We start from the raw sequence: 22680 nt of genomic DNA on the forward strand, positions 1-22680 counted from the left end.
CACAGTGTGTAATTTTGACGCATTAAGAGTCAGAAACATGCTCAACGCAAGTTGGAAAACATAAATGACAACGCTTGGCTGACGCATTGCAAACACATAGCCCTTCTGTACAAACTCAGCATGTGTTCTTACACTGCTGTGGCAGGTAAAACACTCAGTGCTCAAGGGGGAGATAGAGGACAGATCAGAGTGGGATCTTCTGCCATTCCAACAGCAACAACAGCTAAACTTAGAGGAGGGTGAATCTTAACCTGTTATGTTGGAATGAAAAGCTTGTATCATTTGTCTTTATGTCAGCCATTTTTGCATGAGACTGAGTTGAGAAAGCACACTGGCGGTACAAGACCGCTTGACAGGCTCGGCTGCCGTTACAGCGCCACCTGCTGTAATGCTGAGAATGCAGCTTGTGCTTGTGTTGCGTTATGAAATGCCTGTCGTTGACGCATTTTTGAACTCAACGACAGGCAAAGTCTGCAATCACATCCTTGTGTGAATATGTTTCAGGCCTTACGTGTGTCAACAGTACGCTTACACATACACACTTTCTTGGCCCTCCAATACAACTCTGAAATCATCAAGCTCCACCATATTTGTAGTAGATCACAGTAGATCAAGCAAGGAAAGGTCTATAGCTAGCAAAGAGTGTCGTCTGTACTTTTAAGTGTAAGAGAATTCGCATCTAAATTATAGTACTTAATCAGTGACTACAACCATATGTTTTAGTTATATGCAGTATCGAGAGGTCTTGCGTTAAGTTCATCGCTTCTCCTTTAGCTAGGATAGATAGACTAACTAGTGTGTCAATGATGCTAAGTTACATGAATTAGCACGCTAATGTTATAGAGCCTCTGCGTCAGCATTTCACCGCTGCTCACTAGTGTTACACTGAATGTAGTTTGTGCACATTGCTGCTAGAGCCCCTTTCAGAGGAACAGTTAATTTTCTCCATCAAAAACTGTCAGTATCTGAGAGAACGAGTGCTCAATAGGGCATAGATGTTCATTCACTGGAGTTGGTAGTTGTGTTAAACGTCTACAGTGGCGCTACGGACCATGACGACCAGGGCGTGCCCCCCTACCAGAATGTGTGTGTGTTTAGCTTTTTGCAAACTATTTTATTGTTAACAAGCTGTTTCAACATCTCCAGCTAATGTGGCTTATCTAGCATTCTCGTTATAGTTATCTTCACCTATTCATCAATTTATCACTCTGTAACTGTTAGCTGACGTTAATGTACTCTAATAGCTGTGAAGCAATTTTTCCACAAAAAATTTATAACCTTTATTTAGTTTGCACTCCCTCATTGTTGTGTGTTTGGTTTTCCAACCATTGTGGACACACCCTTGAATTCCAGTCTTGGCAACTATGACAAAGATAAAGTGACACACCTTTCTGTGGTGAGCTGAAGTGATATGAATGCCTGTATTTCTGAGGTTAGTAACTGTCCGAAAGGCAATAGCAGAACTTGTTTTACCCAGTGTTTACGCAGTTCCAATTCTTGTGAAAAGGGCTTATTACTCTTTCAGCTTGTGATGATAGACACTTGTACTTATAGAGTTGGTAGCATTTGGCTGTAAAGCACCATTGGTGTATAGCACCATTAAGCCACTGACGTTAGCTGCCTAGTTAAGCTAGCTTTATGTTTAAAAGGATTTTTTCAGACTGTGACCAATATTATCCATCCATTTAAAGCTGTTTTTCTGGGCAGTTGTTTGTTAAGACACTAACATTGGAATAAATACAAACAAGCATATAAACAACCCTGCTGAAAAAGCAAGCTAAAGCCAGCTTGTGTAGGTAAACTGTTATGCAGTGTCAACTATAAAAATGTATATTCTTTGTATGTTTAATTATGTATGATTTTTGTGCAAATGAATAATAAATTAATTATATTCTCCATTCCCGTGTGCTTTCAATTTATCTCATATGTTGTTGCGTATTATTTTAAGCGTAATCATTATTTTCGGTTCATATTGATGTGCCTGGTTTAATCAAAAGTTCGTTTTCATTGTTTTGGACGGCAATTTCTCTCTAAACTACTGAAAACAGTTGTTTTTTCTTAGCTTTTACTCTTTAGTTTGGTTTTAAGGCTGTGCACAGCACTGAATCTGCCCTCCCTAAGGTGGCAAATGATCTATTACTTTCAGTTGATTCAGAAAATTGCACCATCCTCATGTTATTGGGTCTCAGCTCTGCTTTTGACACTGTCGACCATAAAATACTTATTTACCGCTTAGAAAAGTTGGTAGGGTTACAGGAAGTCACCCTGAGGTGGTTTAGTTCTCACCTCAAGCACAGAACATTTTCATTGAACACTGGCAACTTCTTTTCCCTCTCTGCTCACATGACATGTGGTGTTCCACATGGGTCCATACTGGGGCCCATCCTTTTTTATTGTACATGCTCCCATTAGGGCAAATTATTAGAAGGCATAACTACAGGGAACAAGAAAGGAGACCATATTACACCAGTGCTTGCTTCGATTCATTGGCTACCAGTTCAATATAAGATACAGTTTAAAGTGCTTTTATTTGTTTTTAAAGCACTGAGTAGTTTAGCCCCTTCTACTGGCAATTTGCTCAGACCCACAACCACACAACCTTCTCTGAGGTTGTCCTTACAGAATTTGTTGGCTGTTCTGAGGGCTTGTCTGAAGCTTAAAGGTGATCATGTGTTTGCAGTTTATGCTCTGAGACTGTGGAACAGCTCCTTCAATCTCAGTTTTTAAATAAGGGCCGAAAAACATACTTGTACACACTGTACAAATAAGAAATAGGCTTTGGCCTTAGAGTCTGTTTTTACTCTCTTTGACTCATCTGATCATCTCTCATTTTTATGTGTTGTTTTTCTTTTGAATGGTCTTATGTAAATTTATTGTGCTGTCTTACGCGCATTCATTGTGCTGATTCTGTTTTTCTTAGATACTTTGCTGGTTTTGAAGGCCACTATAATCTCCATCTGCCTGAAATAAACTGCACTGAGTGTTCTGCTTACTGGACACCAGGGACTCCAGACTTAATTCTGAGTGGTTACTGGTCTGCATCTTTAAATGCTCAGAGAGTTTATGAAACAGGCTTGTTCAAATCATAAATCATTTGAGGCAATGAAACTAGTTGCCCTAATCTGGTCCAGACAAGCATTTCTGAAGATGCTCAACCAGAGGTGATGGAATTTGACACTTTAAATAATCTTAGTAATAAATAATAAAATTTCTAGAATTTAACTTTCATGTCACCTTTTGTGTTGTATTCATATCAGATTGGAGAGATCTGTGCAGACAGCTTCCATACGAGCTTCTTGGAGTACACATACTGTCAGCATGGAAGAGAGAAAATATGTCTCCAGGATGACTTTGTTTGTCCTACCTGCACCCCAGACATGGTTGCCATTTCTTTTTCATCTTTTTCAGCCTGGGTATTTTGATGGCATTTTTCTTGCCAAAGATGCAGATGTATCACAGTTTGTGGATGTCATCCAAAGCAGGATCAATAGTGTGTCTGGATATTTTTAGAATATAGAATTTGATAACTACATCCATACTATGAACCACTTATTACATAATGCCTTGTGAGTACAAGCTCCGGGCAGTGGGTCCTGTGGCTCAACTGTCTGGACAACAGCAAAAGAGACATCAAAAGCCAGCACCAGGTTGGATGAAGAGGGTCTGGAAGTGGCAGTGTGCACACATTGGTTCCTCCTCAGAGGACTCAACATGTATATTGGGGAAACTTTTGCATATCCCATGTTCTCATAGAAAGACATCACAGCTAGAGCAAATGTGGCATTTTTTTCTTCTGATGTAATGTGCAAGTATTGACCATACTTGCAAAATGTTGTGCTATACTTTCCAGAGTCAATAAACCTCAATTCAGTGAAAGCTTTCCCATCTGTCATGCATGTCAAGGCCCATGCAACCAAACGTGAGGTAATTCTTTATGTTTTACGGTGCGGTATGCATGAAAGTCGTTGGTTCATTTGATAACAGAAATTGCATTACTGTCCACATACTTATACTTCCTTCAGTATACAGTGGTGCTTGAAAGTTTGTGAACCCTTCAGAATTTTCTATATTTCTGCATAAATTTGACTTACAAATTCATCAGATTTTCCCACAAGTCCTAAAAGTAGATAAAGAGAATTAGACAGCAGGGCTAGGCAACACCACAATATTTATTTTTGCGAAAACGGCTGCAAAGATTTCAAAATTTCCTATTAGCGCCGAACATAACTGACAAAAAGCGAAAGTGGGCCATGATACTGCACTACGTGGGACTGGAGGTTTAGAATGTGTTTGATACATTAACAGATACAGGCAAAGTGGATGACTATGATGCGGTGATGAGAAAGTTAAATGAATACCCAGAGTTTGCGGTGTGCATGTTTCATAGGGCAAAACTGAACGAAGGTGAAATTTTAGACAACTTGCAAATTCACTGATGTGAATTTGAAATTAAGTCTCAAATAGTTCAGAGTGGAAGTGCCTCAAAGCTCCAAAGGATGGCACTCAAAGCTGGCTCTTTGGCCCTCACACAGTTGCTTGATGTTGGGAGAACGCAACAAACGACACTGAAAATGCAGAATCGTTGAACAAAAGTTACTTAGTAGTGCATGTAGTGAACAGAAAGAAGCACTACAGCAAGTCCTCTCATTAGCAGACTGCACTAACTACCAACCTGTAACATACTGGCCTCCTACTAGGCCATAACCAGCCACTAGGGGGAGGAAGAGAACTAAACCGGACTGATTAGGGTTGACTGCTGGCAGCTGTTGAGCTCCCTACTTAAGGAGAGCTCACACACAGCGCTCCGTCTTTGAGTCGGTTCTGTCAAGCTTGTATTGGTCTCTCGTGACATCTGGGTTTTTTTTTTAAATCCTTGGTGTGTGCTGAGGAAGGATCTCAGTGTTTATATTAACAAAACAACACATGAATACACACAAACCTTGAGTTTTTTACTTTCTCCCAGCCACTAACAGGACGAGGGGGGCAAGGCAGACTAAATTTGTTTTGTTTTCAGTTTTTTAAGGGATTCTAAGTTTGTGTTTCCTCCTTTGTTAAACTTTGATTTTCAACATTCCCTCTTCAGTGGTGCGCTGCTCAGCACACCGGCTGTTGTCTCAAGTTTTCCGTTCACCCCTGAGAACTTATTATTCATTCTGTTTTGTGTTTTGTTTCCTTTCGAGTCTCTACTGCTCTGCACTTCGGCCCACCCTTTTGTGCTTGGTCAGTGCCTTGTCCCCATAACGTTCTGGTCTTCAAACATTGTTGGTTTGATCCCAATGCGGGGTAAGCCAGCCACTTCATTCCACAAATTAAATAAGAAACTTGCAACAACTGTGGAGGACAGTTTCCCCATAAGGGTGGCTAAGTATGTTGTCCATCGAGAGGAAAGCTGTGTAGATCATGTGGGTAAAGTGAGTCAAAAATCACAAAGTAAATGCATGATGCAGCCAACTGCAAAGAGGCACACATCTCAACATTTTAAAGGCAAAGTGCACAATATTTTACTACCTAGCAACATGGCTGCGAAGAATGACACCTCATTCAGCCTCAGACTGTGTACATACTGTTTGTACACTGCAAAAACCTGCACAACTACACATTCAGGTGGTCATCTTGAACACACCCATTCAGTTAACCTTGTGGATGAAGCTGCATATGAGTAAGTCAAGGGAGAACTGCAAATTGCACCACTCAAAGGCTAAGATATGTACATATGGATCCACAGGCATTGTCATTCAGAGGCTAATCCACAGCCATGGTGAGCTCCAAGAGTAACAATGTTTCTGAAACATTCAAGGACCTTCCTGCCCATACCAGTGCCACAGAGGTCCATGGTTTTCTGGGAATGGTGACCTATTGCTCACATTTCATTCCAGATTTTGCAACAACCTCTCAACCTCTGAGAGAGCTTACAAAAATACAGCCATGGTCTTGGGGACCACAGCAGCAAGCCTCCTTAGATGAATTGAAAACTCAAACTGATGCAACATAGGCAACATTGCTGCCAATCTACCTCACCGATGTGGAACAACATTATTTCCAAATGGAAAGGGAAGCCATTGGAATCATCTGGGCATGTGAGCCCTTTCATCTGTATGTATATGGCTCACACTTCACAGCTGTGATGGACCACTTGAATCGATTTTCAAAAACCCCAAAGCCAGACCACCAGCAAGAGTGGAGCGGTGAAGACTCGCTTCACTGTAAGTTACAAAGCAGTCAAAGGCAATCCAGCAGACCATATGTCTATGTACCCCACTGCAGGAGACATAAGCCCAAGGACTTCTCACTTGGCAGAGGAGTATGTGAAATTTAAGTATGTAAGTATTTAAGTAAGTATAACTTTTTGATACTTTTTTTGCAATATTGAAGAAATCTTAGCCATACCTTGTAGCAGGAGTTCATAAGAGGTCTTAAATCTGTCATGAACAAAAAAAAAAAAAATGCACTTTCTGTTATATTTTCACATGGGTAGAAAACTTAGGCCAGCCATCTGTTTTGCTATCCACTGTACTTTGCCTACAAGAGCAAAAGCCTGAAGTCTGAGGACTTGAAACATTGCACCCACACACACCTTAAAAAATAATACTGAGCTACAATGAGGTAAGATTTGGAAATGAACACACTGGCATACATAGTGTATTATGTCATTTCAATCAGGACCACTTCATCAAAGAAAAAAAAATTCGCAGTAAGTTACATTTGACAGTATGGCTCTGACCTCCCTGTCCTTCCATGTGCATACATGGAAAGCCTAAGACAGGGGGGAGCAGCAGAAAGAACAGTACAAAGACAAGATATTTAACATTTTAGCCCATCAATTTAATTGCAACAATATGTATCAGAGAGTAACCTGCACATCTGTGAAATCACCATTAGGACTGAACACGTTTTGGAGCAACATATGCTGCCTTCTAGACAGCATCTGTTTCAGGAACCCACACTATGCACATTACAACTACGTGGCAGTATAATCAGAGATCGCTGGTGCTAGACTGACCTACCTGCAGTCCAGAACGTTTCCCATTGAAAACGTGTGTCTTATTATGCTCAAAATACGACAACAGATGTCCTGTGCCATTTCACAGCTAGTATAACAGAAAAATGCAAAAATTACACTTTCAAAACTGGATCAATTGGTGTCTTCAGTCGTCAAAAGATCATTAAGTGCTGTTAAAAGAAAACGTGACGTAACACAGTGGCAAACATGCTCCTGTCCTGATTTTTTATAATGTGGTGCAGACATCAAATTTGGAGTGAGTGTGTGAATGTCCAAAATGAGTGGAATGTCCAAAAACAATGGTTATAAGGTAAAACATTAAATATCGTGTTTTAGTACCATTTTCAAACTAATAAAAGTTAGTACAACACACACTAACACACCAACACCACGTCAGTTTCACTGCAGTACTGAGAATGATTCACCACTCAAATAATACCTGCTCTTTGGTGGTCCTGTGGGGGTCCTGACCTACAAAAAGTGAACCTGTGTGGTAAATGGAGCTGATAAAATGGAGTGTTCTTTCAAATCAACTGAAAATATTTCAAACGGAACTAGAATGTTGGCTATGCAGCTTCATGAATATTAGTATAATTTGAAAAAATGTGTCTACCACTATGGCGGCATAATCAATGACATGGCTGACGTTCCTGCTCTGCCTCATTTTGATTGCCCTGTGCTGGGCTTCAAGGATTGGCAACCTGGACAACTTCTAACTGCCACATTCATTTGATTTGGGCACTTTAAGCATGTTTTTGCAGAAGCCCCAGCCACGAGAAATTCTGAAAAGAAGGGTGAACAGTAATTAGTTAGAAAGAACATAACACAAAGGATAACATAAGTTTTTAATGGTAAAAATAGATTTTGGTTGGACAAGGCTGCAACCTAGAAAATATTCAGTCTGCCAAACGTCTCAACACATGACATGCTAAGCAGGCCCTTTTCTTGGTTTGATTTTAAGTTATTGTATGTACCAGGCTCAAAAATGGCAAAGCTGATGTGCTGTCATGACTCTATGAATCAGAACCTTCTTCTAAATCTGATGAAACCATACTTCCTTCCTCGTGCATCTTAGCCCTGGTATAATAGAAGATTATTGAAGACATCCAAAGAACTCAAGCCGCTAAACCACCTCCACCATAGTGTCCTCCTTCTAAAACTTCTGTGCCCCACAGTGTCCATGCTATCCTGCTGCAATGAATCCACACTTATTTGAGTTCAGGACATCCAGGTATTCAGCACACACTTAGTCTGGTACAATACAAGTTTGTGTGGCCCTCTGTAGTGCGGGATGTTTTGGACTAAGTCAAAGCATGCCCAATATGTGCTCAAAGCAAATCACCCCATCAGCTACCTGCTGGGCTGCTTGAGCCACTATCAGTCCCATGTCGACCATGGTCAAACTCGTCTGTTGATTTTATAACAGACCTGCCTCTTTTCCAGGGTAACACTACTATCTTTTGTTATTTAAGATCATTTCTCCAAAGCATGCTGACTGGTGCCACTACCCGAACTTCCCATGGCCATGGAAACAGCAGAAAAACTCTTTCAGGAAGTATTCCATTTCTATGGATTACCAGAAGACATCACGTCTGACAGGGGAAACAGTTCACCTCCTGGGTATGGAGATCATTCTGTCATGTGCTGGACTTCTCCATTAGCCTGTCATCAGGATACCACACTCAAACCAATAGGCAAATGAGACAGCTCCATCAAGAGGTGGGTAGGTTTCTTTGATCTTATTGTACTGACAATCAACACGACTGGTGTTGATTTTTCCCTGGGCTGTATATGCCCAAAATTTGCTTATTAATGCCTCCACTGGCCTCAGTGCATCTTGCATTACCAGCTCCCCCCAATCCTGTGGTCAGGTGAACCTTCTGAAATGCACACAGTTCATGAATGGGTAAGGAAAGCAAGCAAATCTGGGCAGCCACTCATGTGCTACTTTAGAGGAGATGTGAGATGAAATGGCCATCATAGATCCAGTACATAACCAGGGGGGACAAAGTATGGTTCTCCATCAGGGAGAACCATACTTTTTACCATGTAAAAAGTTAAGCCTGCGGTTTATTGACCCCCTCATAGTCAACTCTGTGTCCTACAAGCTTTAATTGCCTGCCAGTTACCACACTTGTCTCACTTTTCATGTTTCACTATTAAATCTCCCCACCAGGTCACATCGTTCTGTCCTCCATGGGTCTTCCTCCTAATATAGCAATGGACAGCATCTTTTTACCTGAATTTTGGACTTTGATCTTTGAACTCTGATTTTGATACTTTGTTTGCTCTGAGCTCAAGCTGAACTTTTATATTTGACCATTTTTCTCCTTGTGATTTTGGATAGTGATCTGTGCTGCTGTCTATGCTCATTAAAGCCTGTTAATGGATGCTTCCCATTTGTCTGTCAACACTTGACACACACAGTCAGCCCACATTCCCCTTGTGTTTGTGCAACTGGTTACATATAGTTTAAACTAGTTTAAGACCATTTACATACAATAAATATAAAAATGAACGGTTCACTGAGAACTGAGAAAAGCAAGCTGTTAGCAAGCAAACATGTGACAGGAATCCAAGATAGCTGAATGTTGTTGAGGTGAGAGAAGGTGAAGTAAGAGAGAATGAGGTGAGAGGGTGAAGTGAGAGAGTAAAGCGGGAGAGGGTGAAGTGAGAGAGTAAAGTGGGAGAGGGTGAGGTGAGAGAGGTTGAAAAGAGAGAAGGTGAAGTGAGAGAGTAAAGCGGGAGAGGGTGAGGTGAGAGAGGTTGAAAAGAGAGAAGGTGAAGTGGGAGAGGGATAATAAAGTGAAATGTTTCAGCTTGCTCTGTGTTAACACAGCATGTCATAAATTTTGACATTTCTTTTTCTTTTTTTTGGCTTCTATTTGGTGATGTTTTTGCCAGGACTGTCAGCAGCCTTTAGACAGACTGTTCCTACAAGGGAACTTCCAAACACTGTCTGCTGTTGTGGGTAATGTGAACAGGAGATATTTAAGATATCTGATAATTCCTGTCTGACATTGCCATAAATTAATTCCTCATTGGGGGGGTATGTGTCAAGATTGAAGAGATAAGCAAAGTGGGGTCATTAATAGAAACAGAGGCAGGTTCAGCTGCACAGCTTAATAGAAACAGGCTCTGTGGTTCTGAATAGGCAAACCTGTCCCAAGATTATTTAGGTTTTTCATTAATATTATAGTTATTGTCAATTATTTTGCAATCATTTGTTCATCTCTACAGCCTGTCAGAAAGGTATTTGTGGTACAGGTCAACCAGTCTGTTGGCAGAGAGCGAGGGCGAGCCACAGCATGTGTTTTTATTTGCTTGCAGCTAATGCATTTCTTTTACTTTTTTATTGTGTTACATGTTTTCTCACAGCTTTTTTTGCCAGAATGGATTGGCCTGAACCTGTTGGGAGTGCACTGAGAAATCTAAGCAGGTTTCCCTCCTCCTCATCTGTCACTGCTGTTCCCTTTAAACACGTGTTCATTATTATTGGTTAGTAGACAAAATATTGGACCCAAAGAAAATGTACTATGAACTAAATGAAGCCAAGAAAAGGTCAGATGACTAAAGGGATAGCCACAAAGTGAGCACCTACCAAAAACAACACCATAAAAGCTTTAGTCCAGTCTGGACCACGCTTAAGAATAGACAGAGATGGTTAAGAGCCGCAGTTCTGGTTCAGACCTTAGAAACGCGTGGCTTTGTTTACAGCAGTGGGCCAGTCAGGGTTATCCAAGGTTCCTAGGCTAGACAGACGTTGTATTGTTCCCACCCGTTTTTCTGCATCTGGTACTAAGATTGGCTAGATGGATGCTCATAACTGGCTTGTAGTTTTCAGACGTAGGACACTACCAACCAATCACAACACGAGATGGAGCTTGTCAGAATACAAGTGGGGAAAAAAATAATACATAGTTGTACATGGCAACATACAAGACATAGTAAATAGTTACACTATGTCACAATGTACAACTGGTAGGCTTGCCCAATATGCAATAATGAGTGCTTGATGCACAAAAAAATATGGCTCTTCAGGGTTCTTTAGTAAAGACACCGGTTCTATATAGAACCACGAACACTCAAAGAATTATTTGCAAGCCTAAATTGGTTCTTTGCATGGCGAAAGCATTCTTCAGATTGATGTTGTAATTGTTGTTTTGTAAAGTTCTTCTATTGTTACAAGCTTGACATCGTATCAACAGCAGAACCCTTTTTGGTGCTTTTGAAAAAGTGTCTATATAGAACCATATTCAACACATTCTCCATCAATCTGAAGAACACTTTCACCATGCAAAGAACCATTTAGGCATGCAAATGATTCTTTGAGTGTTCAGGGTTCTATATAGAACCATTGTCTTTACTAAAGAACCTTTGAAGAAACATCTTTTTTAAAAGTGTGGTTTGTCAGTTCAACCTAAAACTACTTCAAGCTGTGATCTGATTGGATTTATAAATGAAGGATCTATTGCTAAAGGTTTTCAAACAAATCAATGAGTAATCTGAGTTTTGTAATCATTAACAGTGAAGGATAGTAAGTTAAGCCTATGATTTTAGGATATGATTTACTTATAATATATGTAAACAAAATCATTGTCTCAGTGTTCACATAGGTTGTGCTCATATCAGAGAGTTGCACTTCTTATATTATCCAGTAGGTGGTGCTACCCGGTTTATTCCTCCTTTAACTGCAGAGGGAAAAAAACCCTGTAAACTCGTGCATGAGCTCTTTTCTTCTATTTGTTCAGCTTGTAAAAAGGTCGTTAGATTATCACATATTTTAATAGAAGAAAGAAGCTTGTAGTTAGACGTGTTTATCCCGTATATTTTGTTGGAGAAACTTAGGTGAGTTATCTGTTGTTTCACGCCTTTAATGGCAGACTAATAACGTGTGGAACGAGCAGTGAAAAAAGGTCATTATTAGCATTCAAACAGTCGAGAATACCAACTTATGTGCATGTATTAAGAAGTCTGTACCATAAAGAAATAGTCAGAGTAGTGATAACAGATAGTGGTAGCTAGCGAACGTTAGCTTGTTCAGAGTTTATGCTACTAAGCTACAGCTAATAAGCTAACGAAAAAAACCTTGTTTGCTAGCTAGCTAAGAACATTGATAAGTTCATATACAGACTGAAACGTAATGGTGAATAAAAAAACATTTGTGTGTAAAGCATTTAATAACTTTTAAGACAGAATTTCATAGTTTGTTAGCACACTGAAGTGCTGACGTGCTGAAACCTGAAACTGTTTTGCAGTGCATTTTGTATTAATTGTTCAAGCAAATGGTTTGCGTGTTAAAATCCCTTAACTGAGATTTAAGAGATTAGATTGTCTATGCAAAAATCTTGTGTTTAAAGATTTTGATAACAGAGAAGTGACATTTTATATTCTTCGTTATATATGTAGGTTTTTCATTGAGCTGGATCCTTTTGCCTCATGGCTGAGAGAGAGGGGACAATCGTAAAAGGATGCCAACCCCCAAGGTCGAGTGATGGTGTCGCTGTTCTTCGTGGACACGATGAACAAGATTTACAGGTAAGAGCTTTACCTCCAAAAACTCAACTTAAACTCACAGCGCAGCACACGCAAGTACATTTACATTGATAAAGTTTTAGCTACCCAGGTTGCAGCACTTTGGACTAGGATTTTTTCTGAAGCCTCTTTTTTAGCTGTGTATTGGTAGATGACACGACTGTAGAAACTGAAAGGTCCTTGCCATTCAGATAAGCTTGTTTTTAAAAGCATCTTTCATATCTCTCTTATTACTTAAACTTGTTTTTTTTTCTCTAAACTTACTTTATGTGGTTAATGCTCCAAATCCCCCAGTAGTGGATCTATGATTACAGACTGTTAATACTGTGCCCAGCTTTATTATTAACTGAATTTACAATAATAGATCTCACTATTATAACACATGTTCATTTTTCATGGTTACAAAAAGTGATGATCCAGCCAGGAGGATTAAAATCTTTACACTCAGTAACTGTAACTTACATCCAGTTTGTTCCTTTTGATAAAACACTGTACATTTTAAGTATATTTCTTAAAAAAAAGCTGAAAATGAATAGTAGGAATGTAGCTGTCACTTCACTCACCATACAGTCTGATCATACTGACTCCAGCTGTGATACAGATGTTGACTCTAGCTTTAGTCACACATCTCTGCTGCATAGATGCCTTAAGACCACAGAATCAAAAGGCTTCTTCTGTTGATACTTGGTCCACCAAGGCGGCCAAGACGTGGTTCTTCTGCTACGAATAATGCTCCTCCTTTTCTAATGAGCAATACTGAATCCTCCTGAGGTGCAGCGACTTATAATGGAGCATGTAATTAAAACTGATACAGCCATAGCTACTGCCAGCCCAGGAGCTAAGGGGTTAAGAGAATTCTCAGGCTGACTTCCAAAGCCCTCTGGAGAAACAGATTTCGAAAACTGGTACCTGCATGTAGAACCTATGTTTCGTTGCCTGAAAGCTTTCTTCCTCCTGCTTCTGATGTTGTCAGCGCTGTAATCACTTCAGGTTGAGGCTAAATAGACTAAATCACTATATACATACATATATGTGTGTGTGTGTGTGTGTGTGTGTGTGTATGTGTGTGTGTATGTATATATATATATATATATATATATATATATATATATATATATATATATATATATATATATATATTTCTTGTTTTGATCTATAATTTCTTTCCATTATTTTGATTTTATTTTGTTTTCCTGTTTGTTAAAAGTCTTTGTTATCCACTTCAGTAACTTATTAAAGAAACAGTGGCCAAAAGAATTGGTATTCAGCTAAATTAAATACTCAGATTAAAACAACGCAAAGCCAAAAAATACAGTATGTAACATGCATATTTTCAATTTAAACCTGAAAAACACTTCAAATCAACTTCTTCTCTGGTCCACTATGGTGTATGCTACATGTCTTTGTAGCCTATCACTTAAAAAAATAAGGGTCATTCTTGACCATATCACTTAATCATACCTTGTTAAATGTACCAATTTACTGACCAGCTTTTACACTGACCACAGAAAACCTGATCTTAACATATTGCAAATACCTACTTGTTTAATTTCACCAGCTGGGTTTTTCCCTCTGTCTCTTAAAACCAGATAGACTGGTTTGTTTCCTCTAAGAAAAAGTGAAAAATCCTGCTTTTTATTTCAACACGATGTAAGTGCAGTAACCTCTGCTGCAGCTCTAATGTGCCGTGTAGCTGAATGTCTTACAATGGTCTTAACATTCTGAGCTTTACTCTTCTTGCTGAGATTTGTCTTTTAGGTCACACTTTCTGATACAAAGTGATGAAGTGAAAAGGGAGGCTTGGCTGGACTGAAACATTTAAACTGTTGAAGACATTTTGCACATTCTTTATACTCAGATGTGAGCTAAAACGACTAATAAGCGCAAAATCTGAGTCAGTGTGATTATCCGCTTACATGAGGAAAGGGAAAGTCAAAGGAAAATCATTGAGGAAAAAAAACTGGAATTTCCTAAACTGGAGTTCAAAGAGTTACTAAAAGTTCTAGAATGGGATGTGACTCTTAATAAAAGTGCAAGACCTGGTTTCTTAAGTGAGAAGCAGCCTTTGGTGGTCTTCAGGCCAATACTGAGGGGAACCGTTGGGCCGGCGATGGCACTTTGTCATAAAAGTCACTGAAAAAATAATTGACTTAACAATAAAAAAGAAATATTAAATGATTTCAAATGCTGAAAATTAGTAACACAAGCCCCGAAACAATTTTTGCCCCTTCTCAATAGAAACAAAATACCCTCCCCCAACATTTCATTCGTCCACTTTTGAGTATTTGAGTACTAGTGTAAAAACTGTATTGTACACACATTCCACTTAATGTTTCACCATTCTGGTGATAGTTGTGACATTTTTAAGCAAAAAGGTGTTTTGTTTTCCTGTGGGCCTTCATACTTTCTAGTGATAAACAGGCCAGTCTTGAGGTGGAAAAGGTTGAGAACCCCTTTGGTACCCCTTACCAAAGCTGTCATTATACCTAATCCTTTCATCTTTGAGGGATAAGAGAAAATCAAGCTCCACTCTTACTTCAGATCTGAAAGTCCACAGGTGTTTCTGTCCATCCTCCCACTGTGAGAAGACAACTCAACACTATGGGTCTGAAAGGATGTGTAGCTGTCAAGAAGCTGTTACTGAGGAAAGGAAATAGACAAAAAAGAAGAACATGCTGGTGGTGTTCTCAGAACAATGGACGGACCACCACTGAATTGAGAAAAGCAGCAACCAACTTCTAAGACTGAAAAATATCTCTCCAGATTTCTTTGAAAAACTGAAAGCAAGTCTCCCAAAAAGAATGAGAGCTGTGATAAAGGGCAAGTGTGGATACATTAAATTCTGTAAAGCTGTAAACTCTCCAAAGTGTCAGTGCTAAAACATACACAGACTTCCGAATCATGAACTTCCCACCACTTATCCAACTTATGTGTCATACGTCTTTTAATATCTTTCAAAAAACATGACCAGTTCATCCTATGATAGTGAAAGTAGTTTCATGTAGGCGATCTAGGACTTAAGACTATTTACTTATTACTGGTACTTTTCAACAGGCTTAGCTCATGCAGCTTATTCATCCTGCACCTGCGTTATAAATTATCTGAAAACTACTCTTGGGGAGGATTCCCTGTGATGTTTCAGATGAGATGTTAAGTTCCACAGCACTGTTATCAGATGGATATTCATTTAAATGTGATTTCAATAGTCCAGTGTCACTCAGCTTGTTCTTCAAGGCACTTAAACAGGGATTTAATTCTAAGGAATTTCACACAATGCTTCAAATCCTTGGCTCTTTGATCCCCTCATCCCAGGAGTGAGAGTGCCATATCCTGGGCCCCTCCAGCACTGCCTTTCTATGTCAGTCCTTGGCAGGAACATTTAGTTCCTCACTTTCAGACTAAGCATGTGTGCAGACTTGCCTGGATCCTGTTGGCCATGAGCTTGAAGAACCAGGAGCTGTATGGAGACGTCCTGGCAGAGCCGGACACAAGAAGGATCTTTTCGTATCCGCACCAAGTTGAATACAAGGCTGCAGTGGTATTGTCTATTATAATCTCTCAAAATCCTCTCAAAGTTCTGAAAAGATAGGAAACAGAGGACATTTGAGGTCATGTTCTAGTTCTAACATCTCCCAGTCATGTTCTAGAGTGGTGGTCTTGTTCTACAGGCCCCTTAATGGCTATTCCAGAATGGAAATTGACTTTATATTTTTAATGAATATGGTCAAATTATTTTTTCCTCTGTAAATCATTGCAGTTAGGGGTAAATGGGAGGGGTGAGTTGTAGCAAGACTACTTTGTTTCCCTATTGAACCTTTTAATGGATGGTTCTTTAAAGAACATACTTCACTGAGTAACAAGCAATTTAACTCAAACAGATACATTGAATCAAACTATTCACAGTGAAATAAATAGGCTAAATGTGCAAAACTGTCAAGAAGTTATCTTTGATTGGGTGAACTTGTGGGTTTGGACTTGGATACAGTTTAACAAGGCACAGCTCACAATGAAAAGGCTTCAGTGCCTTGTTTAGTGGGATGGCAGGAACTTTGAACAGGCAGGTAGCCTACTGCAGTTAAAAATTGACTGTATTTCTTAGCTGTAGGCTAAAAAGCAACAAGCAAAAAAAGCTAAAGCAATGTTACTCAGCCCATTGCTTTAGCTGCAAAAAGTAACGTGGCAGTCTGACATTAGACCATATGTTGTTTGTTTGTGACCTTAAGTTGTAAGTGTTCTATATCATGTAGTGACGTTATAATGACAACCAGACACATTGCACTTTTAGAAACACTGAAGTCAGCTAACTGCCATTTGTCTAATGTTAGAGCATGCATTTATTATGCAGTGCCAAGGATTCAACTCCTCCATAATGTTCTGTTCTTTGGTCTCTTGTCTGCCTCCCTGTGAGTGACGTTTCTCTTAGCCGAATTTCACATGAAACTCTTCACATAAAAATCATAAATGGAAATTTGTAACCATAACTCTATAGGTAAAAGAGAGACTACCTTTTTTCTCACAACGGCCATTAAGTACAAATCATTTATTTTTCAATGTCAGAAAAAAGCAGGAAGCATACATTCCGCTGAACATTACTCAAAAACCTCCAACACAAAGCGTAATATCAAATCAGTATTACCAACTCACCTTAATGACCTAGCACATTTCTTCCTCATGTGCATCTTAAATGGCTAAAGGAGATATTTCTGAGGAGATTAAGGGCATTTTCACACTTGTCCCGAATACTTGAGTCTTGATACTGATTATGGGCTCATTTAGGAGAGGGGCTCATTATTGCTGGTTTGCTTTTACGCACAAGAATTCCATCAGAACCGTGGATCAATTGTGCAAAATTCCAAACGTCACTTTTCTGTGTGCAGGTTTGTAAAATGGTGGGCACTAACTTCATCCATTTGCTTTTTGTTATTTTCTTTTGATATAAACACGCAAGTGGCAAGGAGCAGCACTTTATGTCCACAACAGCCCTCTTGCCGCCCTAATACAGAGAAACCTGAAATGGAAATTAGTGTGATAGGTTGAAGCAGTCACGTTACAAAATGACTTAATCACGCAACCCCCCACACGCTGGGAGTTGATAGTTTACACACACAGCGGACCGCACCACACTGCGCTGGAAGTGAACCACGGACCACCGATTTCAGGAGGACCAAAGATCGGTTCTCTGGACTGCTCCCAGACTAGAAAACAGCTTTCATTCTTGAACAAACTGCTGAATTTGTAGAGCAGGCAGTCCGAAAAAAGCTCCAGTGTGATGAGTCTAAATTTGTAATTGAGTTACTTGGAAATCTTGTAAACCAGAAAATGCAATCCATCGGGACAGTTTTGCTAATCAAGAGTACAGTTTACAAAACCATGGGCACAGTTTATAAACTGAGAGTACGGATTACTAAACTGCAGGGACATATTTTCTGCCTCACAATTTTTTTCTCGTTAGTGACCCCTACAGGGCTCGGTAGAAAGCAAGTCTCCCAAGCAAGTCTGTAAAAAAGGCAAAGGCTGGAAATCCACACTAAATACTGATCATACACGTGTTTTTACCACAGATTACTTTTTTTTTGAAAAAGTGCAGAAAATTTGACTTTTGGATACTGAGGTTAGGGCTAAGTTTAGGTGTAGGTGTAGTGATATTTAGCTACAGCGATGCAAAAATCAATAGAAAACTGTGGAAGTCCTCAAATGTATAACAAGACGCGCGTTTGTGTGTGTGTGTGTGTGTGTGTGTGCTTTCGTCCTGACACTGAAAGATGAACTTGTACTCAAAGCCCATTTTGATTGGTGTCTGACTTTTGCATAATGCATAAACAACAATTCCTTTACTGTCGTTCACTGTGTTTAGTCCTCTACAGTAAAAATTAGTTACATTGACAGTAGAAGAGCAGGTGCAGGGCAGACTAGTGTTGTGGGAACAGAAAGAAACACCACAGCCCCAAGGTAAAAGACAATTGCAGGGCAAGATGAGAGATAAAATTCAGTGGAACTCTCTCCACCCCCCAGACACTTACCTATAAGGCGACATATGTACTGGAATCCTCACAGGACTCATAGGATGCCTGAGAATCCTGGCGAGAAAATATTCTCACAGGACAAGGCGAGGAAGAAAATATTTGACAGAACAGGGCAGTGAAGGGAAACAAATGGCCGGGGGTTTTCCAGGGTTCAGACAAGACAGAGCAGAGTGAAAAATGTAAATGTCTCTTCTCTGTTCTGCTACTACTACTAAATCGACTACAACTACTCACTAAATCCTTGTGACACGTCTGTCCACCTTTGGAAACAGGACAATCACTGACTTTGACACACATTCCTGTGTTTACAAAACATTCTTGTGTCCTTTTTAGCCTCTTGAACCCCAAATGAGCTGAACAATCTAAAGATAAGCCCTGCCCCCACTCCCTGAAAGCCTGCATTCAGAAAAATGTTATTTTATTTCTATTTACATGAAAGAACAATATATGCACATGAACAAAATGATGTTTAATAAATGATTAATGGCAGATTCACTAGTTTACAGATATTCTAAAGTAACAGGCATTTAACAGATACTGCAGTGTTTAGTGACAGCAAAGACAACAATATAAATGAACTCCTCAAACTAAGTGTCTGATGAGAAGTGTACATTTTCCACATTAACAAAATTTTGTCTTTACGTTTATACATTTTTGTAATACATTTTGCTGTTGTCGGGACAGAACCTTGTATCTCCATTTTTGTCGTTTGTTTGTTTGTTTGTTCGGTTTTCAGTTTTTGCCATAATTTGAAAATGCCTGTTGTCCTTTACATTGTGCGTAAACTTCATAATGAATGGACCAAAATAAATGGCCCAAAACGACTTGGAAAAAAGTCTGGGCCTACTGACTTACACTAAAAATAAAGAACGCTTTTTTCCTTCACCTGTGAAGTTACCATTTTGGAGATACAAGGTTTTGTTCCGACAGCAGCGATTTACAACTGTATTTTCATCCCTGTCCAAAAAATAGCTTTCCATAAAAGTAACCTTATAGGAGAAGGCAAAAACATTATTAACTTATAATGAAAGTTAATGCATTGAAATGTATTACACCTTTATTAAAGACATTTTATTTCAAGTAATTTTGGAGCATTTCACACAAAGTAAAGTACAAATACAATGTTAAAATGATGTAAAAAAAAAAATAAAACCTAAAAAAAATTCTGGAGATGCATGTTTTCGGAAGGCATGTTTTGTTTATGTGGAAATTATGCACACATTTGCATCAAATAAATGCAATGCATTGCCTTTTTTAGCTTTTCATAAAAATATTACACATTGATTTTTTAGTTGTTGCTAAATAATTCACATTAGATGCTGGATAAAAAAAATCTAAAGATAATAAGCTCAGAGTTTAAGATAGTTAGACATAAGTATTCAGGGGGCAGTGACACAGGCAGGAACTGGGGTGTGGCAAGGGGTTGCGGGCAGGTGGGGGCGCTGCATGACAGGTCCAGGGAGTGTGGACAAGGGCTGGGCCCATGGAATGTATGCCAGTGAGCTGTCAGGAACATCCACCTGAGGCAGGGCTGAGCTGGAGGGCCTTATGGTCTGAAACAGACACAGGGAAAAAGAGATGGGTATTTCAAGTAGTTAGTTCACCAGTGAGTTGTGGCTTACCTTGAGGTTGGTGAACAGAGGTGTGTGTGTCAGGGTCAGCATGGAGGATGGGCCCACCACTCTGTAGCTGGGACACACGGGCTGGACATACTTGTTGGTGGTAGGGGGGAGCATGGGGATGGCTGATGGTTGAGTGGCTGGAAAGCAGCTGAGCTGCAGGGCTGGGTGACCTGGCCTGGGCACAAGGCTCCCAACGTCCACTGTCGACACATTCTGTTGCACACTGGTTGGCTCCCAGGAGTCCAGAAGACCCGTTAAGGGTAAATCACACCATGAGAAACATACTACATCTCTAAAATTGAAAGTTTCTCAATGGGTCTTGGCCTGGATGTATGGTTCTGGGGGAAAAGCTTTTATTTAACGTTTATGCAATGAGGAGATTTCCAGGGGATTATGGTATGGGCTGTATATTTCTGCTAAGTGATGGCCACCTTTAGATAGATGCCAGGGCTCAGGTGACTATTATTTTTAAGAGATTTGGGCTATTTAAAAGTAAAAAAGCAGACCAAATGTGACCTGTTGGCTAATAAAGTGTGGTATTTAGGTCACATTATTTCGTGATGGCTAATCCTGAAAAGTTAGAAGTAGTTTGAGCTTGGCTAGAGTGAACAAATTGGACAGAAGTTAGGAGCTTTTTTAGTACTTGCTTATTAGTATCAACAGTTTGTGTGCGGGTTTGTGGAGGTGGCCCAGCCGTCACACCAGCTTACAGAGAAAGGAAAAACTTTCTGTGGGGCGTGGCCTGTCAGAAGGCATTTGAACAGCTGAAAGTTGGTCTTATAACAGCTCTTATATTGACTTCCCCTGATCCGTAGAAAATCTTTACTTTGGACACCAGTGCCAGTGATTTTGTTATTGGGGCAGTTTTGTCACAAGAGGTGGACAGGGCAGAAAGGACTTATGTTAGTCAAGCTCTTTTGAAAGCTGAACGGAGATATCCTTCCACAAACAAAAAGCTGCTGAGTGTGGTAGTATTTACCAATTATTTTAAACATTATCTGCTAGGCAGAGAATTTGTGTTCTGATCATAGTTTGTTGCGGTGGCATTATAATTTTCAGAGATTGGAAGGACACCTGCCTATCTTAGCAAGTTTTCAGTCTAAGATTGTTCATCTTCCAGGCAACAGCATGCTGAGATTGATGCCCTTTTTGGATTGCCATCTTTGTCTACAGAGTTTCATATTGCTGAATCCACTGAGGAAACTTAGAAAACCCCTTTTTGTAGTGAGACCAGAGTAGATGAGTCTTGTTTGGGGGGCATTCCAGTTGTACAGGTGGTGAGCCAGTATGGTGGGAGGGAGGGAAGTGCTGAAGTAGAGACAGAAGATTTGGCTTTAGTTCAAAAGTAATAATAATAGGTCCAATAATAGGTCTTTTGTTACAGTTGAGAAAGGTAACTTGGGGGATTGAAGTATCCCTCGTTACAGAAATATGTTCAGATGTGGGACAAACTGTAGGTACACGGTGAGCATTTGGTGCAATAATCACCATCATGCCCACTGTCACCTGCAGTGGTTCAGACAGTGGCTTCAAGAGTTTTGACTGTGATCTTACTGGAGGACATCTGGGAGTCCAGAAATTAAAGAAAAAAGTAAGGCCTCAGTTTTATTGGCTAAAAAGATTGGGAGACGGAAAAAGATGATTTAGAGAGTGTACTGATTGTGTGTCACTTCCAGCTCTGTATGCACCTCTTCTGCCATTGGTTACTTCAAAACCCTACGAAAGAATAGCCCTAGATAAATTTTCAAGAGACCCCTCAGGCAAGTACTGGGTTTACTTCATTTGTGGTGCTTTTTGGGTGTGAAATAGTGTTCCCAATTGATGTTCTTTGGATTGTTTTTACACAAGAGAAGTTTCAGACCACAGATGAATATGTTTCTAGGATGGAGGGAAATTTTATCAACAACCTGTGAAGCAGTCAAGAAGCACCAGACCAGGGCTTCAGAAGGGCAGAGGGAAATATGATATAAAGGTCAGTTTTCAGTATTAATCCAAAGGGAATCAGTCTGGGTGAAGAATGTGGCTAGGAGGCAGGGGGTATGTCCTAAGCTGCGGAGGTGGTATTAATCTCCTTATAGAGATTTGGAGAAGTTGTCAGATATTTCACATAGAGTTCAGGATGAGGAATAAGGGTCTGGCATGGTGGTCCATTTTAATCTCCTAAAACCCAATGTTACGCCATCAATCATGGCTGACCCTCAGGATGATGGTTCAGAGAGACCCCCCCCCTCCAGTGGTTTTCAGGTTTCAGCTGTGACTAAGAATAACCAGAGTGCAGTCCACAAATGCTTATAGAACATATGGACTTTCAAGAAGACTTGGCCCACCCCAGCTCTTGTCCCTGCGTCTGGCACCCCAGCTCTTCTCCCTGCATCTCGTTCCCTAACTCTTGTCCCTGCGTTTGGTGCCCCAGCTCCTGTCCCTGCTCCTGGCACCCCAGCTCATGTCCCTGCATTTGGCGTCCCAGCTCCTATCCCTGAGTTTGGCACTCCAGCTCCTG

General features: G+C 40.0%; 1 pseudogene; it reads right to left on the bottom strand.

The window, feature by feature from the left end:
• Positions 1-3600: 3600 nt before the first annotated feature.
• Positions 3601-21674, bottom strand: LOC118797493 (annotated as a pseudogene).
• Between the last annotated feature and the right edge of the window lie 1006 nt (positions 21675-22680).

Source organism: Colossoma macropomum, unplaced genomic scaffold, assembly GCF_904425465.1.
Source record: "Colossoma macropomum unplaced genomic scaffold, Colossoma_macropomum, whole genome shotgun sequence".
Taxonomy (NCBI): domain Eukaryota; kingdom Metazoa; phylum Chordata; class Actinopteri; order Characiformes; family Serrasalmidae; genus Colossoma; species Colossoma macropomum.